A 15,007-nucleotide genomic window follows, 5' to 3' on the forward strand; every position below is an offset into this window, starting at 1 on the left:
GGTCTATTTGTTGTTGTAGTTTGGCGTTTATTTGCCACTGAGTTAACCAAAGTTCATGAGAATTTTCATGCCATAATTCTACAACATGTTTTTCTTGCAAAGAGGTTTGTAAAGCTATTCCTGAGACTGCTGCTAGGGAGGCTACAGTTATCAGACTTAACAGTACAGCAACCACTATTCCAATAAATCTTTTTGTACGTTTTAACAGATGTTTAAAAAATTCAGTAGTAACAGAAATTACCGGGTCTTGAGACCATGGTCGAGTTAAATTTACAGGCAACCAAATATGAGTTTTTTGTTGTAACAGCATAACTGTATAAGGCTTGGTGAAATTTAGTGTGCTATTTAAGCATGTAAACAATTGACAATTTAAACAAGTACAAGAAAAATGTGTAAAATTAAAAGTTCCCACTAAAAAGACATAAGGCAGAGGTGCACAAACAGTAATATTATACATTTTAAACCTAGTAAAATTATAAGTAGTAGATACAGATCGACTAGTCCCTGAATAGGAAACATTGTACAAGGTTACAGGTTGCATAGCGGCTGGAATCTTCCAAATATGATTTTGAAGGTGATGAGGGTATTCTTCGGCTGCAACAGCAGGGTTAGCGATTCCACCATCTCCCCACCACAAGAGAGACGTCTTCTGATGAAATATAGGAGCTCCGTCAGTTATTTTCTTTGGATCTGGAAGACTATACACAACAGAGAGATTACATCTTGTCTCATTCCATTCAGCACATCCATTAACGAATTTTCCAAATGGTCCCCAAATAATATACCCATCAATATTTTTAGCAAATTTTCCCATACATAGTTGCCAAATTATGGGATAATAAGAAATATTTTTATAAGTGAATTCAGGGCATACAGGAAATGTATTTGTATCAGGTGCTGTTAAATTTCTCCAGGTAACATTAAAGGTTTGAGCAGCCAAGGCTTGAAGCCTTGTTCTTTTGTTGCCTGCTTTTATTCCATGTTGAATCCAATACTGCCATCCCAGAGGGATGCAAGGCGGTTCCCCAATGCAAATAGGCCTTTGATTACCATAATAAGTAAAATTGAATAATGTCCCATCATCTTGATTGTGGGGGGTTAAATCAGCCCACGGTGCTGACAAAATTTTTCTAGGTGTGGTATAAAGTAAAATATCACTAGTTCCCCATTTTACAGGTTCTAATAAAGGGGGATTTGGAATATATGCCCAGTACGAATGTGGAGGTACCTCAGTCCCCGACGCAACAGTGAGCAAGGCACATAAAGCTAAAAACAAGTTTTCAGGGTTTAAAGGCTTTCCTGCTTGAAGGACAAGCCGTTGCCCTTCTATGGTCAATTTCTTTAATTGTCCCCATGTAGGGAGGGGATTTAAATTTGGTCGCTGTGAGCGGCGGGATTTTCTTAGCTGTAATCTGGCCATGGCTGCGATAGGAACAAGCTCAGCATCTTCAGCCTCTAGCTGGTTTTGCGCTCGCTTCTGAAGGCACGGTTCCGGTTCCTTGGGGAGTTGTCTCCGGGGCTGGCGAACAGGGTCTGGAAGCGCGGATCCTGATCCATCGTCCAGGGACCCACTGCTGAATTCCATTTTCTGTGGAGATATAACCAAAACCTTTCCCCTTATAGAGCAGTGTGCCCTTCTCCCATTCAGCCTCTGGAGCTGTTTTAGTCCAAATAGGTTCATTAATCACAAAGGGCTGTTGTTGCTGTTCGAAATGTCTTTCAGCTCTTGTTAATATTTCACCTTGTGGTAAATTGAGAAAATTTAAAATAAACAATGCTTGATGCAGTAATGTTTTTGGACTGTTTTGCAATTTAAACAGTATTGGTATCTGAATATCCTCCTGACTCCTCCTTTTTAATTTTTTAATTTGCAACTTAAGAGTGTCATGTGCTCTTTCAACAATAGCTTGACCCTGGGGGTTATATTTAATCCCTGTAATATGAATAATATTATGGAGATCACAAAATTGTTTAAATGTTCTGTTAGTATAAGCAGGTCCATTATCTGTTTTGATTTTAGAAGGAATTCCCATAACTGCAAAAGTCTCCAATAAATGTACAATAACATTTTTAGTGGATTCTCCCTGTTGAGCAGTAGCCCATAGAAATGAAGAATATGTATCAATAACTACATGTACATAAGAAAGCCGACCAAAAGAAGGTACATGTGTAATATCCATTTGCCATAACTCATTAGGTTGAGTTCCTCAAGGGTTGACACCTGTGGGAATAATTTTTAAATGTAATGGTCTACAAATAGGGCAGGCTTTTACAATTTTTTTAGCTTTTGTAAAAGGTATCTTATATTTAAGATGTAAATGTCCTGTATTCGCATGATTAAATTGATGTTCTTCAACGGGTGTAGTGAACATAACTAAGGAATCCACTGTATTGTTACCTGATACTAATGGTCCGGGTAACTGAGAATGAGAACGTAAATGAGTAATAAAATAAGAATGATTTTTTTTTGAACATGTATTTGTAAATTTTGAAATAAAGACAATAAAGCAGGCTTATTAGAATATAACACAGCTGAATAGATATTTGTCACTACTCCAACAGAATAGGCCGAATCGGCTATAATATTAATAGGTTGGTTATGAAAATCTAAAAACACTTGTAATATAGCAAAAAGTTCATTTTGTTGTACAGAGTTAAAATTTGTCTGACGTACCCAGTAAGATTTTTGAGTCCAATATGCAGCTTTATTTTTAGATCCATCTGTAAATATAGTCAAAGCTTGTGGAATTGGCTGTACAGCTAATAAGGTATTAACCACAAATTGTTGACGTCTAAAAAAATCCCATAATTTACTTTTAGGAAAATGATATGAAAAAGTTCCCATGAAATCTGTTAAAGCAATTTGTAAGGTTTCAGTAATTGACAACAAATATTTCCATTGTTCCTTAGTTAAAGGGATAACTATATTGTTTATATCTTCTCCTATCAAAGTTATAGAACGAGCTCTACCATTCATAATTAAAGCTGTAACCATGTCAATATAAGGCATAACATTTTTAGATTGCTTAGTTTTAGTGAATACCCATTCTACTGGCATAGCATTTTGACCTAAAACTGCAGAGGGATATTGAAAAGTATTAATAATATATAAAGTTAGAGGCAATTTAGGATCAATCCTAATTAAAAATGCATCCTTAATTCGTTGTTCTACAAACTGTAATTCTTGCTCTGCTTTTGCTGTTAAAGAACGAGGGCTGGATGGATCTGAAGAGCCCTGTAGAGTAGCAAACAAATGTTGCAATGCATGGGTAGGGATACCTAGTGTGGGACGAAGCCAATTAATATCCCCTAATAATTTTTGAAAATCATTTAAAGTGGATAACTTATCTCTCCTAATAGACATTTTTTGTGGAATCACCTTTTGTCTAGTAAGAATATATCCCAAATAATGACTAACTTTTTTCTTTTGAATTTTATCCTGTGCTATTACAAGTCCAAACGGAGAAAAATATTGAGGCAAAGTTTTTAAAATATCTTTTAAAACATTTCTATCACTATATGAGAATAAAATATCATCCATGAAATGAGCCGTATAAACCTGAGGCCATCGTGCACGCATTGGTTTTAATGCTGCATCAACATAAATTTGACATATAGTTGGGGAATTTTTTATTCCTTGGGGTAAAGTCCTCCATTGATATCTTTGATAAGGTCTTTGATAGTTTGTTTGAGGAATTGAAAAAGCAAACCGTTTTCTATCTTTTGGATGTAATGGGATGTTAAAAAAACAATCTTGTAAATCTATAACATATACAAACCAACCAGCAGGGAGTGCTGAGGGTAAAGGAATGCCGGGCTGAAGGGCTCCCATTTGAATTAAGGATGAATTTACAGCACGTAAGTCCGTTAAAAGTCTCCACTTGCCTGATTTTTTTTTTTTTATCACAAATATTGGAGAATTCCAAGGAGATGTGGATGGTTCTATGTGATGTAGAGAAAGTTGTTGATCAATCAATTTCTGTGCTGCCTGTAACTTTTGAGTAGTCAAAGGCCACTGATCTATCCAAATTGGGTCATCATTTTTCCAATTAAGCTTTAAAGGATTCATTTCCCTAAGCTGTAGAAACATGCAAAATATTAAAAATGTATATAAGCTCCCCATTGTTCTAATATATCTCTTCCTAAAATAGAAACTGGCACCTCTAAGATATAAGGTTTAATAACAGCAACTTGACTCTCTTCATTTTTTATATGTATATGCATTGTGGCTTGTCCAATTGTATTTATTGGAGTTTTACTTACTCCTTTTATATTACATGGAATAATAGTATAAGTAATATGAGAAGGCCAATCAGTGGGTTTAACAATAGTAATATCCGAGCCTGTATCTATAAGAGCCTGAATTTTTTTATGCTCAATAAAAATATTAATAAGAGGTTGTTGTTGAGATAATTTAGCTGTCCACATTACATTAATAGGGTTAGTGCTGCCGAACCCTCCTGTTCGCTGAACAACAGAGGATCCTATTGGGATATAAGGCAGTAAAATGAGTTGAGCTATACGTTCTCCCTTTAATAATTTATAATCTGTAAGTGAGGACATCAGAATTTGAATTTCTCCAGTATAGTCTGCATCTATAATTCCTAAGTGAACAGTAATGTCTTTTTGATTTAAACTAGATCTACCCGTGAGCAAGCCAAAAGTTCCCGCAGGCAGGGGACCAAAAATTCCTGTAGGAATTCTCACGGGAGATTGTCCTCCTCTTAATTTTACATCTTTTAAGGCTGGTATGTCCACTGCGGCACTGTGTTGGGTGGCTGGCTGTAGGGAGAATACGGTAGATTTACCCCATTGATTTGTCCGGGGCCCGGGGTAGGGCCCGTTCTCCCGTTTCCCTTTTGTTCAGCTGAATTAACTTGTTTACTCCTGCATTCACGAGCCCAATGATTTCCCTTCTTGCATTTTGGACATAAGCCAGGAGCTCTAGATCTCTTTTTTTGATCATTGCCTACAAGTTTTGGACAGGCCCTCTTTACATGTCCTGTCTGACCACAATTAAAGCATTTTAAAGACTGTTCCTTTTTAGATTGCCAATTAGTCCACGTGGTTGCCATGGTTTCAGCAAACAGTTGCATTTTCCTAGATTCTGAATTTAAATCTTTACATTGTTTTATAAAATTGTCAATCGTTCCAGTATCTTTTATTGGAATTAAAGCCCTTTTGCATTCATCATTAGCATTTTCAAAAGCTAACATTTTTAAGAGATGCTCTTGTAAGTCTTGTCCCACTACTGTTTTTTCTATAACATTTTGAAGTCTTGCAACGAACTCAACATACGGTTCATTGGCTCCTTGCAGAACTTTAGCCCAAGATCCATATTCTGATCCTTTAGGCCGTATTTTATCCCAAGCTTTTAAAGCAATATCTTTTAATTGAGCATGAATCTCTCTTGGAGCTCCTGCCTGATGCTCAACAGTATCAAAGAAACCTGTACCAGAGAGCATGGGATAAGAAAGGAGTCTAATATTAGGATCTCGATCGTCAGCATTTTGTCTTGCCTTTTCCGCACAACCTTCCATAAACCACATGTGCCACTGTAAATATTTTGGCTCCTTTAAAAGAATTTTGGCCAAGGCTTTCCAATCATAAGGAGCAAGATTACCATACTGATCTGCTACCGATGTTATTAATTCTCTAGTGTAATGAGCCTGAGGGCCATAAAGGGTTACAGCCTTTTTTAATTTTGCTAAATCATCCATATTAAATGCTTCCCATCTAGGGGGAACTGCCGCTCCATCTATTGGCTGCGGCCTGATTACAGGGAAAGCAAAGGCAGGCTTTTCCTCATCAGAATCCCCTAATTTTGGTAAATCAGCCAAAGCTAGCTTGGCTTTACTCCAATTAGGGTTAGATGGAGGAGGTGCAGAGGGAACTACAGGCGGGTTCTGCTTAACGGAGAGTTGTTTCACCTCTTGTGTTAAATGCTGTATAGCCTGTAAAATTGGGCGATTGTCATAATTTGATATTGCTGCGGCAGCTAAAGCTGAGTCGGCTGTAGCGGATTTTACTTTCAGTTTGGACGCCTTTTCACTACTTAAAGCGATAGCGTCATTTTGAACTACATTCTGCTCCTCCTCTGTGAGGGGCAATTCCTGAATAACTGGCTTAATTTCTAGTTGAAGATTTTCTACAATATGTTCATCTTCCATAGCTTTTAATAAAGAGTACACAACCGACCAAATAGCCCAAAAACGTAAAGGAATCTTCTCCTCCTGTTGCATAGCCCTTTCTATAAATATGTTCATCTTCCATAGCTTTTAATAAAGAGTACACAACCGACCAAATAGCCCAAAAACGTAAAGGAATCTTCTCCTCCTGTTGCATAGCCCTTTCTATACTAACCCTTGCCTTCCTCCATACTTCTACATCCAAAGTTCCTTCATCTGGAAACCAAGGATTATATTCTTTAATTGTATCAATACACATATCCAAGTCAGCTGACCTGAGCGATATGCCATATATAGATAATAAATGTTTAAGAATTTTTAAGAAAGGAGAGGAAGCAGATTGTCCCATTTCCCCGTAATAAAATTATACTTACCTTCCTAAGCGACCTTCGGAGTCCCTGAATTCGGGCGCCACTTGTCATGAGTGTCTTAGAGCACTCTGAACTCCGGGCAAGGTAAACACGCACACACGCCTGATCGGGACACGGGGGGTACAGTGCTCGGAAAAGAAAGACAGGAGAGACAACTTTACTGTCTGCACCGCGTTACACTGCACTGCACGCACAATCTTTATTTTAGGATTCATATATAGTAAACCCGATCAGTTCACAGAGCCCAGATAATTAAGTAGTGAAAAGGCATTCTTTGTGGCAAGCTACAACGTGACAGACTACAATGTTTATTCTAAAGCTATCTAAGTGAAGTAAATAATCACAACCAGTTTTCATAACTTCTCTAGCCCAGGAAGAAATTCATTAGCTCAAGAATGTTGTTAATTTGTCTGCTGTTAGTGTCACAAAGGGTGGCCAGCCACTTCCTCAAGACTTCTACAAAACAAAGCCAGCTCACAGTATGGATTCCAGAGGGTGAGGGGCTCACTGAGAACAGGCATTCCTATTCTACCTCCTTCTCGCATACCAGGGCGGCTATTGTAAATTGCAGGTTAGAGGGGGTTGGGCCTACAAAGTGACACCTCATCCCCCACAGGTGACCTTATGCTGATGAGGATCTTTGTGTTGATGAAGAGGTTAGGGTAAGATGGCAAGTTATGGACTCTGTCCTCTCCCCAAGGTGAAACTGTTTTTATTACCACTGGGTTCTCAAGGAATTAGGGTGTCCTCAGCTGATGTAATCTCAATTGATGTAATCTCACCCTGGGGCGTGACAGGGACACATGCTCACTGAGGCCTCAAATGTGACCAGAGGCCCATGGAGCTATGTCCCCTCATACCATGCCCGCCGGCACGGTGAGACAGCAGGCCACAGACAGCCCTAATCACAATTTAATTATGAAATTTTTTCCCTTCAACAGTTGCGTGGAATGGTCCTGTGTTAGTTACTTTTCTCTCGTTGCTGGGACAAAATAACCAGCCCCTGAAATTAAGAAAGGAAAGGATGATTTAGCTCACAGTTTGTGGAGGTTTCAGTTCATAATCAGCTGGCTCCAAGGCAGGGCAGCACGGCGCAGGGGCAACACTTTTGCTGCAGAAGACATCAAAACAGCAAGAGCAAAAAGGGAAGAGAGCAAGCCTCCCTTGTACTGTAAACAGGCCATCCGCCTGCACCATCTCGGTGCCCTCCTCTTACACAAGATGTTACAAAGCAAGGACCTGGGCCTCCTGGTCAATCACTTAGTTAACTGACCTTCTCAAATTGATACAATCAATCAACCTGTACAGAGTCTCAACACTAGTCTATACTGACTGATTAAATGAATTGAGTGTTTATTCTTCCACTCCATGCTGCCATACTTTGATCTCATATATAAATATCCATAAGTGATTCATTACATGGTTTTGGTGCTTTAAAATACTTGCTCAGGTGCTGGGAGTGTGGCTCAGTGTTAGAGCACTTGCTAAACATGTCTGAAGCCCTAGATTCAGTCCCCAGCACTGTAAATAAACCTGCATGGATCGACTTTTGGCAAGCTTCTTTCATTGACCATTGTTTTAGTTTGTAGAATTCCCCTTTGCATATGGTGATCTCCCTCCACCCCCTTCACTGCTGTCAGAGCAGGATGGGCTCTTTGATTAGGAAAAGGGTTAGAGCTGGGGGTCTTCTGTCTTCCCATGTATCTCCAGGTGCAAAGGCCACTCAGCCACGGGAGCCTTTCTCAAGCATTCTCTAAGGAATGGAATGCTGAGGGGGAGGGTGGACTCACCTTCAACTGTGTCACTTACTGGCTTCTTCCTGCAAAATGACTGTCAACAATGCTTAACCACCTCTCACATTCTCCTTCACACCCCAGCATTACAAACTGCCCCAATGTTTTCTCCTAAAACCTCCTGAGTCTCAACTCTGAGCTCTCCTCCCTCTCCATCCCCACTCGGGCTCTTACAAAATCCAACAGCTGGTAAGGCCAGGCCGATGCAAGGAGAGGAAAGGGCTTGAGTCAGGCAGAGTACAGACTTCTGCATCCTGGGGGTATGGAGGGGTGACAGGAAATTCCACAACCACACAGAATTTCCTCACTTAGAGCCTGAGGACTGTGCCCATGACACGCAATCAGTGGTGTCGCCAGAGCCCAGCGGAGTTGCCAAGGCTGAGTGTCCACACCCAAGTGTTAGGGAGCCGCCCCTGGATCCTTCTCCAGAGCAGTTTCAAAATAAAGACAGAAAGATGCGCGTGACCCCATGCTGTGGTATAAGCTTCCTTCACTCCTACCCTGCCCCGGGGGACTCTGCCCAGCTCCTCGCAGGTGAGGAATCTTGATGATCCCCTTCCTATGGAATGAGGGCAGCACAGAGTCAGGAAATCTCACCCCAAAATGCCAACAATACGATAATTCAATCTTTTCTTAAATCAAATCTTCAGTTAGTAATATAATTTCTTGATTAGGGTATCTGATAGAATTTTTGGCGCGGCTAAAAAGATAAGAAGTATGAAATAAAAGTGGCCTTTAATTTTAAGAATGTGGAGACAGACTCCATGACCTCCAGGGTCTGACATGCTCTCTGCCGGACACGTGGTGTGGGGGCATACACATAGCTTAGGTTTGGGGTGGAGCCTAAGGGACATTACTGATGCACAGGACATTACTGATGCACAGGTGGAATTCATTTTGTGCCACATGTAAATAGCTTAGGGGCGGGGAAGGTGACCTTTGGCCTCCCAGCACCTCCCACCGCTACAGCGTCTAATTTAGGGCAAAATCCTTTCAGAATCATTGCCAGCAATCTTTGGCTTTTGGCTTCTAACAACTTTTTGAAAACACTATCAATACTTCAGCTCTCTTTGAAGGGAGTAAAGGAGCCTGGAGTGGTGGCACAAGCCTGTGATCTTAGCACACGGGAGGCTGAGGCAGGAGGAGTGCCACAAGTCCAAGGCCAGCCTAGTCTAGATAGTGAGTGAGATCAGGGCCAGCCTGAACTACATGTGAAACCTCATCTGGAAAAACAAAAAACAACTAAAGGAGCATGAGTGGTGACACACATCTATAACCCCAGCTTCTTGGGAGACTGAAGTAGGACGATCTCAAGTTTGAACTGAGCCTGGAAAATTTACAGACTTAGATCTTGTCTCATAACAAAACAAAGCTAAACTAAAAAAAAAAAAAAAAAAGGCAAAACAGGCTGGGGATGTAGCTCAGCATGAACATGGGGGGATCAAAATGGGCTGGAGATAGAGCTCAGCGGAACACTTACAACAAGGTCCTGGGTTCAATCACAAGGGGAAAAGAAAGTTAGTAGAAAGGACCTGGAAAGTAAGATGATAGCTCATTTTTTATTTTTAAAAATATTTTTCTGAGCCCAGGAGTGGTAGTGTACAACTGTAATCCCAGCACTAGGGAGGCCGAGGCAGGGTGATCAGTAAAAGTTGGTGGACATACTGGGCTACCAACTGAGTTCAAGGCCACTCTGAACTACACAGTGAGACCCTGTGGCAAAAACAAAACAAAGTACCAAAAAGGATTCTTGGAGGGTGTTCATGAAATTAATATTTTCTTACATGAGGGATGAAGCCCAAGACCAGAAAGAAGGACAGCCATACAAGCTGTATTGCTACATCACTGTAGCTACATCTCATATAGGCCATGGAGCATAGCTGCCAGGCCTCAGTTTTTCCATCTGTAAAAAAGGCATATTTAATATTTACCTCACAAGATTGTTAGGGTTAACTGAATCATGAATGGACTTAACACACACCCTGGATTACAGGAAATCACCTCTACAAAACAACCTAAAGATTGCTAATTTGGAAGTAGAGACTAACCTTCACCCCAAGAGTATGAGGGCCAGAGTCTGTGAATCACCCAAATGCACAAGGGAAACACAAAGCCCAGCCTGCACTGCATTTCTCCATGCAACAACGTGCCCGGGCCAGAGTGGAAGTCAGCAGGTGTCACACACCCAAGCTCCAGGACCCCTCAAGTGACCCTTTTGAATTTTACTAATCAGCCAGGTGTGGTGGCTCATGTCTGTAATTCCAGCACTCGGGAGGCTGAGGCAGGGGGGCTCATCGAAAGTTCAAGACCAGCCTGGGCTACAAAGTGAGCTTAAGGCCAGCCTGAACTGCATAGTGAGATCCTGTCTCAAAAAAAAAAAGACGTTGATGGCTGTCACATCTAGGGGATTTTCGGGCACAGAGTGGGGAGACCCTGGGGAGGTGGCTAAACGGCCTCGTCTACCCAGGGCAAACTCACACTCGCCTCGTGAGACCTCAGCCACTTGGCCAACAAAACCCAAAGTGAGCATTTCTTAGCCCACCTGTGAACTCAGGCCCTGCAGCTCCTCGTGGAGCCCTAGAGCACCAAAGCAGTGGGGAAACCAGTGCAGCCGGGCGGATCCCCGAGCCCCAGGACTTCCTGACTTCTGCAGGTGAACAGAAATCTCTTCAGAGAGCCTGGGACACCCTGAAGTTGTGCAGACCCTGGGACCTGTTAGGTTCCTCTGTCAATGTGTTGTGTTCTGTGAGGCATTAAGAGTTGAGCCCAGGATCTGCACACTGAGTACATCTCCACACTATGTTCTACTTAGTTTTGAGACAGAGTAATGCTAAATTGCTCAGACCGCACTCAATTTACAATCCTCCTGCCTCAGCCTTCCAGACTGCTGGGATTCCCACCAGCAACACGACATCCAGATACCAGTGTCTAATTATTCAAGTTAAAAAACAAAAACCCAGCCTCGAGTTGATAAAGGGCCTAACTCACTCATCTGGTGCTCACTGTCCTGAACATTCCTTCACGTTCCCGTGCCTTTGCCCACCACGTGCCGCTGCTCCCGGGGATCTGCTACCGTCCCATGAAAATGCTGCTTCCGCCACTTGGCTATGTCCTCTCTTTTCTGCTTTGAACATTGAAAGAAAAGGAGATGCTTTTTCTTACTATTTCAAAATCAAAACCAAAAGGAAGACTAGTTTTACTCTGGTGTTTCTAACAAAGGGTTTTCCAATGCTGCTTTTTATCTGAGCTGAGCACTGAGTGGATGGACGAGCCTTGGAGCTGGACCAGGGGCAGGAAGGTTCCTCGGGCTGAGCTGTGCTCAGCCAGCCACAGTCCCAGCCGTGCTCTGGAGCCTGGGCTTGAGGGTAAACTGGAACAGCACTGCGGGGAGGCTGGGAGAGAACAGAGTGTGTGCTTCAGGAGGGCAGGACCAGTCCAGGACAGGCAGCAGAACCAAGGCCATCAGAGTGAGAAAGCACACAGCACAGCTGCCCCACGTGTTCCCTACCTCTGTGAGCCTCTTACCCCCTGTTCTGTTTTGTCCAAGTTCAATCCTGGTTTGGAAAACAAGGGCCACAGGTCCTGTCAGCATGCATCACAGCTGTAATCTCCAGCTCACATCTGCTCCTGAGAATGATCTCGGCGCTCTCCAGCACTGACTCCTGAGAGCACAAACCAATCGATCACCCGGGACAGGTTTATTAAGGACAGACTTTGATACTGCAAGGGCATCTTGAATGCATTACTGTGTAGTTCATGCTGACCTTAAACTCATATGCAGATCAAACTGCCCTTGAATTTAAGAGTATTCCCCTGCTTCAGCCCCCCAGTGCTGGGATTACAGGTGTTCACCATTACCCTGGCCTTTACATTAGTATGTACATCTGTATATATTTAGAGACAGGGTCTCCCTATGAATTACAGGCTGACATTTCACTATTTGGCTCCAGCTGACCTTGAACTCATGGCAATCACCCTGTCTCAGCCTTCCAAGTGCTGGCATTGCTGGCATGAGCCTCTACTTCAGGCTCCTTTACAACTTTAAAAGAAAATTAAATTATTGATATTGTGTGTTTTCTAAAAAGCACATTGCTGAAGCTGGGTGTGGTGGAGCATGCCTATAATCTGCTCAAGTTCGAGACCAGCCTGGGTTACAAAGTGAGCTTAAGTCCAGCTATAAATGCATAGCAAGACTGTCTCAAAAAGACAAAAAAGCACATTGTTGATTTTTTGGTGATTTATAAATGAAAAACTAAAAGTTGCTGGCATTTTTACTCTAATCCTTACATAAAACGTTAAATAATTGACCAAAGATGTGATTTAAGAAAATGTTATTTAGCAATATTTCCTGACTCTGCTGCCCCCACGTGGTAAGAGGAGATCATAGCGGTTCCTAGTCTTGATGGCGGCCTCTGTGAACAGTACCAGGAGCCTCCTCTGCCCTTTAACTATTTTTTAAAACATGAAATTTAATTCTGTAGGGAGGATGTTCATATAGGTTTCTATCTTATTTTTGATGCATTTATTAGTCTTTTTCAAAATTTTTTGGAAGTTTTGAAACTTTTTGAAAGTAAGGAGTGCAGCAGGGCATGGTGGTGTACGGCTGTAATCCCAGCACTCAGTAGGCTGAGGCAGGAGGATCACTGCAAGTCCTAGGCCAGCCTGGGATACATAGTGAGTTCAAGGCCAGCCTGAACTGCAGAGCAAAGCCGTATCTTAAAAAGAAAAAAACAAAGTAGGGGGTACAGCTCAGTGGTAGAGCACTTGCCTATCCTGTAAGAGGACCTGGGTTTGACCCATAGCAACATAGCAACATAGCAACATACACATACACACACACAAACCCAGAGAGTCTAATTTTTTCAAAAGCTTTGTTTGCACTTTTTGCTTCTTTTTTTTCTTGTTCTCCTTCTCATTTGAATATTTTCTTCCCATTTCCCACTATCTATTACACATTCTGTTATTTACACTTTCTGTTTCCCACACCAGAGAAGCCATTTACACAACACTTACACACGCGTCTCTGATTTATTTCACTTAGGAGTGTGGTCTCAAGATGAATCCATTTAGCTAGAAATGTCGCAAGCTTATCTTCCCCTACGGGCAGAGTGGACTCCACGATAAAAACACCCACATCTTCTTCATCCATTCACTGACTGATGGACAATTCAACTGTGTTCAAGATTTGCCTACTACAAACTCTGCAGCTATAAACATGGATGTGCATGTATCACTGTGGTATGATGCTTTTACTTATTTGAGTAAGGTACCAAGACAGGGAATAGCTGGATTGAATGGAACCTCTAGGCCTACTTCTTTGAGGAATCTCTACACTGATTTCCACAGTGTTTGTACCAATCTATACTCCCTCCCACAGTGGAGAAGGTTCCTTTTTCTCCATAGTCCCACTAGAATTTGTTATTGGTTGATTTCTTGATAATTGTCATGTTTTCTAGTGTGAGATGAAATCTCAGCATTGTTTTAACTCTCTCGAATGACAAGTGATGTTGAACATTTTTTCATATATTTGTCTACCCTTTCTGCTTCTTCATCTGAGAGTGTCTGTTCATTTCAGATGCTCATTTTTGGATTGGGGCTTTACATTTGGGTAGGTCTGATTCTCTGAGGTTCTTTATGTATTCTAGATAGTAATCCTTTGTCTGAGGAACAGCTGGCAAATTTTTCCCACATCATAATTGTCTCTTCACTCTATTGGTGGTTTCTCTTGCTGTGTAAAACCTTAAATATGAGATCCCAGTTGTTGATTCTTTGTGATTGTTCCTGTGCGATTGGGGTTTTCTTTATAAAGCCTTTGCCTACATGAATATCTTCAAGAGTTCTACCTACTCTATCTTCCAGCAGATTTAATGTTTCTGTCTTAATATTTAAAGCTTTGGCAGTTTTTTGTTTGTTTGTTAGTTTGGTACCAGGAATTGAACTCAGGACCTTGCACTTGCCAGGCAGGTGCTTATGCTGCTGAGCTAAATGCCTGGCCCAATATTTAAAGCTTTGATCCAATTTGATTTTAGTTTACTGCATGGTGAAGGATATGATTGTCAGCATGTGGAAAACCAGTTTTTCTAGCACCATTTATTCAAGAGGTTATCTTTCCTCCAGTGAAGGTGTTTGACTCCTTTGTCAAAGAAAAGGTGGCCCAGTACATCTGGACTTGTTTCTGTATCTTCTAACCTATTCCACTCATCCTTGGGCCAGTGTTTTTGCAAGTACCATGCTGTTTTTATCACAATAAGTTTGTAGCATAACTTCAAGTCAGGGATTGTGATGCCCCCTGGCTTGCCTTTGTTGCTCAGAATTGCCTTTGCTATTCTAGGTCTCTTCTGATTCTAAATGAACTTTAGGATCATTTCCCTTAATTCTGTGAGGTATGGCGTTGGGATTTTGATCAGGATTGCATTAAATCTATACAATGGTTTTGTACCTATGGCCATTTTCACTATGAAGATTTTTCCTCCCCAAGAGCAAGGTATATCTTTCCTTTTTTTTTTTTAAACTGGGAATCAAACGTAGGGCCCTGTGCTTGCCAGACAAGTGCTGTGCCACTAGGTATAACCCCAGCCTTCCGTTTTCCGATATCCTCTTTGATCTCCTTTATCAGCATACCATAGTTTTCAATTTAGAGGTCTTTTACTTCCTG

The sequence above is a fragment of the Cavia porcellus genome, unplaced genomic scaffold, assembly GCF_034190915.1.
Source record: "Cavia porcellus strain 051 isolate PalLab524CR breed Dunkin Hartley unplaced genomic scaffold, mCavPor4.1 scaffold_25, whole genome shotgun sequence".
Taxonomy (NCBI): Eukaryota; Metazoa; Chordata; class Mammalia; order Rodentia; family Caviidae; genus Cavia; species Cavia porcellus.